Raw genomic sequence first — 8776 nt, forward strand, 5'->3', positions numbered from 1 at the left:
TCCATGTCCACACCACAAGCAACCCTTAGGGGATCACTCTCCAGGTGCCCCCAGGTAAAAGCACAATTTATCTTTATTGGTTGTTTTAAGGGGGGAGAGGAGAAATCCATTTCTATGTACTGTGGTATGTTACACACCAGAAAATACAGTAAATATCTCTCTCCCCCTCCCCGCACCCGAAGAGGCAAGGATTTTTTGTGATATCTTACTGGAGCAACTGTATAAGTTGGGAGAGCTAGTGGACTAGCTTTCAAGCATCCTTCCTCAGGTCTGATGGGCATCTGAAAGCTTGTCCAACAGCTCTTCTGACTCTACAGTTGGTCCAATAAGATATCACAACAAATCCTCTCTACAGTTCCTGGACCATGAAGGGACACAGCACTCTAGTTGTCTTACATTTTTTTCCTAGTCATCTGGGAAAAAGGGAACACTTGTTTGTACAAAGTGGAAGAAAGGGAAGTCTGGTTTAAATTAGGACTGAGGCAACAATTTTATATGAATGTATTCAGATCAAGTTGATGCAGAATGGTTAAGGTATCTTGCTACAGCTCCAAAGGCCTGAGTTCAAGCTGTAAATAAACAGCTAGCTATTCAGGCTATCATCAAAGATTAGCTGGATGTAATGCTAGGCACTTGCATGCTACTGGCTGCAGAAATTGGCATGCCTCATTCACACTAGGCTGATGGACCATTAGGCTCAGGCCAATCATTTGCCTTATTCTGATCAAGCCATGATAGTGCAAACAGGTTTGTTAAGGTGCAGCAGATCCACAGAACAATCTTTATGCAGCCATCAGGGTGCTTGCTTTATAGTGTCTGTCAATCTCAGAATCATGGAAAAGTAACCTCTGGAAGTCCCTTCCAGCCCTATCTAATTCAATGTAATATGCTGTTTCTGCAATCAGCAAAATAATTTGACTGGTGAAAATGCAAACATTTATATTAGGATTCTCGTGCTGCACATAATGCAACTTAGGCCCAGTCTCTTCATCCCATAAATATTTGTAAACCTTTCTGATATCATCCAATAGTTAGTCATTCACGGATATTTATTTGACATGCCTTAATTTGTTTGCATTGACACAAGTACAGGCTGAAAAAAAGATCTCACTACTTCCGTTGGGTAGCACAGTTTTTCAGGGCAAAATAAAGAACCAGTATTTCTTTCCATCGCCCATGCTTAGTGTTAGCATATATCCGTTCCGGACCTGAGTGCAGGTTTCAATAGAAGTAAAGCAAAGTTAACACTAAGAGCTTTTGAAAAATCTAACCTTTTTATCCTTCTCTAAAAAACAATGCTGATAGCAGTTGCCATGATGAAAAAGATCTGTAAATTAGCAGGGAAATACACTCCTCCTTTGATTGCAACATATTTTAAAAAGGACTTTGTTTTTTCTTATGAACTTCAGACAGAGCACCTTGAAACACAGGGATAACAGATAATAGGCATTGCAGTTAACTTCCAGTCGGAGACAAAAGGACCAAGAGGTCAAATAGCATTCAGATTTCTCTGGCAGCTGGAACAAACTTACTGTACTGTTCTTACTATATCTGTTACAGGGGTATTTTATAAATAAGTTTATTTCCATAAAAGACAAGAGTGAAAGCCTTTTCCAGACCTTGCATTCAGCTTTTGTTCTTCATGTTTCTTCTGCTGTGGCTAAAGTTTTCAGAGCCTAAGGAGAAGCTCATATGTAAGTGACCTGACCTTCAAAAGTACTACAGAGCCAGCACCTCCTACTGATTTCAATTGGAGCTGCTGGTCTTCAACACTTCTGAAAATCAAGACATTTATTAGAAGCCTAAATATAGATATGGAAGCCTATCTTCAGCACACTGTATGTGAGTATCCTGAATGTTTTTCTACTTTTACATCAGTGTGAAGTTCTAAAAGTAGTTATTTCTAAGTAATTGCTTTGCAATGTATTCTTCAGCTGCCTGCTGCAATGTTTGGTAAGCTGCACATGCAGATGTAAAGCAACTCAATGCATGGTGCATCTGAGAAATGGGATGGCAGTTAATTGTAATTCAGCGACCCCATGGGCATGGAGAATTTGAATGCTATTTGATCGATAGTTGCTTTCCTTGGCTTACTCCAAGGCCAACATTTTTAGTTAAATTGCAAATAAATTTGTTTATAACAAATAATAAAAAAAAAAAGGTGAAATAAAAGTCTTGTGAATTTTTACATGTTAGTTTAAAAAAAAAAATTGTTTATAAAAGTGTTTTCTTTCTGGTTCCAAACTAAATTTATTTGGACTCTTTTAAGATAGTTGTTGCTTCCTTCCATGGTTCTGTTTTCGGTTTGGTAATAGGGATGACTATCTGGATTAGCTGGATACAAAGTCTGTTGCACATACTTTGTGAGTTCAGAAAAGTACACAGAAAGGTTCTTTTCAAAATTTATTCCCTGGATCTTTCTCTCTGCAAATGCCTCTATAGTTTCTACTGTTTAGAAAGATTTGTCTCTTCTTTCCAATGCAAACATTTTGAAAAAAAGAAAAGCTTCATGCATCACTCTGGTCTTGTGACTTAAGAAAAGGCCTGCTGAATCAGAGGGCTTTGCTGGCTCTTGGATGTGTAAAGTCATGTAATGCTACCTTCTCAATGTAAGTGTCTAAGGAATAGTGAGTGGGAAGCTTTTTTTTCCAAATGCTGTCTAGTAAACCAGCCAATAAAGTATATTACATTAAGTCACAGTCAGGCCTGATGAGCTGAATAGCATGCGTTTACTAGCTCTCCTGTGAGAAAACAAAACTGTTACCCAAGTCTCTTTAGCAGAAGCAGCTGCTTCACTTGCACAGCTCTGTGCTAACTTCTCTCCATTTGATTTTCCCCATTGTTTCTGGATGCAGCTGATTATTTTTAAACCGGCAGAGCTGAATGCTGCTTTGGAACTTGTTCCATGAAGCGACACTCCATCGGTGTCATTAGGTTCTTGCCCTTGATCTCGCTTGTTTAGATCTTCTTCTAAGTTTACGATATTGGGTATAGTAATCCAGGGCAGCGTCTGTGGGACTGCGGGCCATGGCCAATTCCTCATTAACTGACAAGGAGAAAAGAAAGAAAGCCCAGATGTTAATTTCCAACACTGAACTTTTACATGGAAAACATAACAGCAAGAGAAATTTACCCAGAATGCTGAAGGAAATGCTTCCTGGCATGAGAGGGTAATTAAGGTAATATGGCCATTGAAGCCTAATTCAGATTGGCTCATTCAAGTCAAAGGAAATACACTTATTTTCTTAAGCAGGCTCTGGGTTAGGCCATAGTCCTTGGACAATTGTAAACGTTGTGGTAGTTTTCTGTTTACATTGCAGAAATGTCTTGGCGAATTCCCAGTCACCAAACGGGGTCTCAGAATGCCAGGTGCTGTACAAATACAATGAAAATGATTGGTGTCTATACAAGGATGTTACAATGTAAGTGGTAAGATGGGAACCAACCAATGGGTGCAGCAACCTATGGGAAGACCTAAGAACAAAACAGAACCAATCAGCCTAAAAAGTATCTGTAGCACCAACTTGCTGAACTGTTGCTGAGTGTTTTGTAGGGGAGAGCTTTTGTAAGAGGGATTTGAAAAAGGACAAGGTGGTAGTTTTGTGAAAGTATATGGGGGACCCTTCCCATGCTTGGAGGGCAGCATGAGAGAAAATGTGAAGGTGCTCGTTTGAAAATTGAACCTGTAGGCCCTGGTTGGAGTAATGGGGACACATTGTCAAAGGAGCTTCACCCAACTCCTATGGAATATCTAAGGCCCTGTCTGGGACCTAGTTATCTGGCCTTGGGCTAGTGGCTGAATCAGGTGACAGAATTGCAGGTCAATACCTTGGTCATGGGGCTTCCTATAAGAAGACCTGCTGTATGGTCTGGAAGAAAGTAGTCTTTGTAGGAAGAAATGATAGGGAGCACTCCTGCAATGGCCTGAAGGGAGAGGAGAAATGCCAAGAAGCCTGCAGCTAGAATCTACAGAAGTGCAGCTCCCTGGTCTAATTCATGGCATTTCACAGAAAGTGCCATGAGTTAGATTGATTCTCCCAACCCAAAAGATGTTAACTATTGGGTTGAGAGCGTGGGGGATCGAGCTCCAATTTGGAGCCAATCTAGGGGGAAAGGCTGTGTCTCTCCTCCCCCAGCCCCCTCTATCCCAGCCCCTGATTCAGTCTCAGGATGGGAGAGAGAGAAGGCAGGGGAGGGAGGTCCATTCTTCAGCCTGCTCTGGAGTGGAGGAATGGGTGGATTGGACCCCACCACCAGCTCCACTGTCTAGCATCTGCTGACAATCCCTAGAAAGAGCTCCCTCCGCTCTCTTCCCCACCACCCCCTTCCCATTCTGCAAACAGTGCTGAGAGCAAGGCTGGGCTGTGTCAGTCCAGCCCTGCCAAAGGCATGAGCAGGCACAAGTTAATGAAGGTGCTCTGCTTTAGATCATATAATGAGGGTTCAGTTTGTTGCAGGATCGGGCCCTTTTAAAGCACTCTGCAGCACAGATAGCATGCACTTGTGTTGGGTCACAACTATAGAGTACTTTCAGGGGACAGATCAAGAGAAAAGTGCCACTTCTGTCTGAGCCTCACATAGCTTCCCTAAATTACATTTGTGTTTGGAAGAGACCCACTGGATTAGGAAAACCCTGATTCGGGATTAATTAATAAGGAAAGGGCATACGTGAAAGGCCTGGAGACAGGGAATGGTCCAGGGAAATGAAGCATGGGGTTTGTCTGAGTATGTGGACCTTTTCTATTTGTTTATAGGGTTGCTGCACTACAAGCCAGAATTGAGGGAGGATCCATTCCCCTGCTGCCCCGGCTGCTAAGGGGGGCAGCCAAAAAAGGCCCTAACATTGGGGTAAAAGGTGCTCTTGAGGCTGGAATGGCAGGCTCAAGACTCAGCAGGAAGTTGCTTGAACAGTTTTTGGGTTTGTTGGACATTAGTTGTACCAGAAAGGGGGAGGGAGGGTCTTCATGATTTGACTGGAGGGCTAAATCTGGGAGACACTGAAACTGGCCTAGCTCAGAAGAGGAAACAAAAGCGTCTGGAGCTAACAACAGGGACACTGAGGCCTGGAGTTCTGGATTCGGAAGGCAATAAGGCAACTTTGTCACAGTCCATTTTGAAAAATCTCACTTGTCCATGGCAAACTGAACAAAATGTGTTTAATCATTTTGTGGCCTTGTGATTCAGTCTTTATTGGATTTAAATTGGTAAGATGCAATAGAAAACTGTTTCTTTCACTGACTCCTTACCCAAGTGGGTATTTTTTATGGTTCTGACAGCTGATGTTGCTCTAACAAGATCCATATCCACAGATGAACAGAATTTCAGTGCCTTTGATCTTCTGGATATAAATAATGATGTTTACTGATATGATACTCCCAAAGTCCTGTCAGCAATATGGCAGGAGAGTCACAGAACCAGAGGCCTAGAAGAGGCCTCAAGGTATATATTCCAACCCCTTGCATCAGTACAGGATTTTTCTAAATTATTCCTGCCTACTGCTCATCCAGCCACCTCTTGAATACCTCTAGTGAAGAAGCTTCCACAACGCCCCACAACCTCACTTTCCTCATTCATGAGAAGGAAGATTTTCCTGTGATCCAAACCACTTTGCTGCAGTTTAGAGCCATTGCCCTCTGGAAAAGGGAAACAGTCCTTCTCCCTGTTTTTTGTGACAGGCTTTCAGATATTTGAAAACTGCTGTCGTGTCCCTATTTAAAATCCTCCTTTCCACCCCTCCACCCCCAAGTCAAACATTTGTAAATCTCTCAGCCTTTCCTTGTACAGCTTGCCTACCAAGCCCTTTACCATTTTTGTCACTCACCTCTGGACCCTCTCCAGCTTCTACACATCCTCCAAAAATATGGAGGCCAGAACTGCACAGTGCTGGTTATGCCTCTGGATGAGGTCTTACCAGTGCTAAGTAGAGTGGTGCTGTTGTCTTCCGTGTCTGAAACCTAATACTCCTGCTGATGCAGCCCAAAATGCCATTTTCTTCTTTTGCAACTCCATCACTGTATCACAGCACTGATGCCCTCAGCAGTCAGTCATGGAGCCTTGAACATCAGATCCATTTTTACAAGGAAGAAATATTACTTAGAGAAACTAAGGGTTTCTTCGGGTGATACCCTTTATCAAACCATGAGGTGACCATTAGGTCAGCTGATGGAGAACATCTTTCATTCAAAAGCTTGTCTAACTATACGGTTGGTCCAATAAAAATGTCACCCTAAGAAGTCCTTGCCTCTTGTATAATAACTGGACCGTTATTGCTACAACATTACTCTTATACTACCATACTATTATGAAACTATGGCCCAATTTATGGAGAGTTGCAATCAGCCTGATTTTGCTCATGGGAGAGGAAAATCCTGATGAGATGGAAGTTCTGCCAAAAGAGATCTCACTTTTGAAAAGTTGAGAAATACTGTGTGGGGTTACTTCAACTTCATTGCTTCCAGTCTCTTTCTAATAGATGCACAAGAGACAAACAGACATGTTTCATTGCTAAGACTGATTATCTTCTTCATTTCAAGTAAAGTTTAATGTTAAATCCTGTTAATCACAATTATTTGACCCTCTCCCCTCATGTACTGCCATTCTACCCCTTCTCTGGGCAACACTGGTTGTTTTCCTGTAAGGGCATTTCAACACTTAAGCTTCCTGATACTGTAAACATTGGATAGTATACCAGTAATACTTTGGTATAATATCATGCTTTTGTTTGTTCATGTGTGAAAAGGCAGTTAGCAGGTATAGGTAATTCTTAGAGACAGGTGAAGGCAGACATTATTTAGGCATACATAACAGGCTTTGTTAGCTGGTAAGTTTAGCATCTGAAAAAAGTACCTTGGGCTGTTTGTGTAATTGTTTCAAGAGCCTGGAGCTCACTTATTGTATGTACACAGACGCTTATTACTAAAAAGTCCAAAGGTTCAAAAACACAGAGATGTTATAGATTATGGGAATTGATTCATCTGCATATTTCTATATGTATGGACTGATTTACATGAAGGGGTACATCAAATGTGTCTTGGTTATCAGAATTTAGAACCTGACACGTGATCGAAACTTGGGTTGAGCCTAGGAATATGAACTGCTGTGTCCCTGGCTGGCTCTGACAACTTCCTGGACTGGCCTCCAAATAACTTCACAAGAGTTTTCCTGCTTGTTGTGGAATGACAAAGGACTGTGGCTGCATTGTAGTCATGTGCTGGCTGTAGTATAACTGGCCCTTCCCTGCTCTGGATGGGCTTATAGACCCCGATGAGAAGCCCAGCTCTGGCTGCTGCTCTTTTTCTTCTCTAGCTGAGGACATGGCTCTGACTTCAGCTCCCTAGTTATGGTCTAGCAGAGACTTTGGTTAAGAGTGGCAAAGAGAGCACTTCTCCTTGTCATGCTAGTCATTGCAGAGTCTGAGTCTAAAGGGAAAGATAATGATTCATGGACTTCTGATGAGCTGCTACAGATGCAGGGCCCTAAAGATCAAACCAGTACCGTGTGTGTGTCTACAGTGGCCCTAATGTTGGTGCATGTAATCTCAACTTTTGTAATGAGGACAGTTAAGCTTCTTAGGAAGGAATAGGGCAAAGAGCAGCTAATTCCAGGAGCCCCCTTGGGTTCAACAGTCACATGAGCAGGTCTGAGACAGACCACAGTACAGCTAACCTCTAGCAATCCTTTGGAGTTAATAAACCACTCATTCCCGTAGGAAGAATCAGTAGCATGGTTGTGATAGTGCCAACTGGTGTCACAGGCAGCTGGTATCAGATGCAACAAAACTCACTTAACTCAGAAAAAAATATTGGCAAAGAAGGAGGTAGCATCAGACACAATTACTCTACAACTATGATGTTGGGGTTTTGACAAGATTTGCTGCAGTTTTTTAAATGCAGAATTGTGTGCCTGGCTTATGTGAATGTGTTCAGAATACAGAGCTAGTGCTCTGGGTAATTCTTTTATTGCTTCTGTACATTACTCTTAGAAAAATTAGGACCATCTCTGTGGGTTTGATTAATGCTCACTGGCCATTCTAAATTGTTCATTTCCCACCACCCCAACTTGGTACTGTCACTTTGATTGCTTCAGCATTTCTCTTTTTAACTACTTGTCCCCCCTTTACAATTAACAAATCCTCCAGAGCATATACCATCAAATTATTTCATGATTGTGCATCAAATAATGTATGCAGATTTTTCAAGGATGGCAGTAGTTTAGTTCTAGCCTTCTATATTCAACCTAATTCAACAAGGAAGAACTCAAGCAAAAGAGGCTGTCAGTGGCTATCAGCAGCAAAAACGTTACCAGATTTCTCTGACATCCACTGTGTCTTATTAGACACTGGAATGCAGTGGAGTCTGTGACCCCTGAGGATCTGAGAAAGCAGCTCAGGAGTTTACATTCTTTACCATGTAAAAAATATGAGGCTAAGAGATACAACAATACTATTTAAGAACCTAAATTCTTATTGAAATTGATGGGAATTAGCTTAATTTAAAGACCTTAATTCAAAGTCCACTAAAATCAAAAGGAGTCTCTCTCAGTCCTGAATGTGCTATAGATTTGTCCATAATAGCTTTCATTTAAACCCAGCAGCCTTAAGTGAAAGTGGCAATGCTTATAAGCAAGGTTTGAATTATGCGGGAGCTGAGGGGGGCTGATCCCCCCCCCCCCACAGGATGATCAGCCCCTTGCCTGCCTTGTGCCTTTCTAAGCAGCCCAGACTGCGGCGGCGGCGGTGTCTCCTTCTGGCTGTCACTGCTGCTGGCCCCAGCCCCAC

The 8776-nt window shown here is 42.2% G+C and overlaps 1 long non-coding RNA gene across 1 annotated transcript in view; it reads right to left on the minus strand.

The window, feature by feature from the left end:
• Window positions 1–715: 715 nt before the first annotated feature.
• The window catches only part of LOC109299776, a 10192-nt gene continuing 2131 nt past the window's right edge, over window positions 716–8776 (minus strand). The window contains exon 2 of the long non-coding RNA XR_002097994.1: window positions 716–3046. This is a non-coding gene — a long non-coding RNA (uncharacterized LOC109299776). The remainder of the gene's footprint in view (window positions 3047–8776) is intronic.

Source organism: Gavialis gangeticus, unplaced genomic scaffold (assembly GCF_001723915.1).
Source record: "Gavialis gangeticus isolate Ggan-Ray unplaced genomic scaffold, GavGan_comp1, whole genome shotgun sequence".
Taxonomy (NCBI): Eukaryota; Metazoa; Chordata; order Crocodylia; family Gavialidae; genus Gavialis; species Gavialis gangeticus.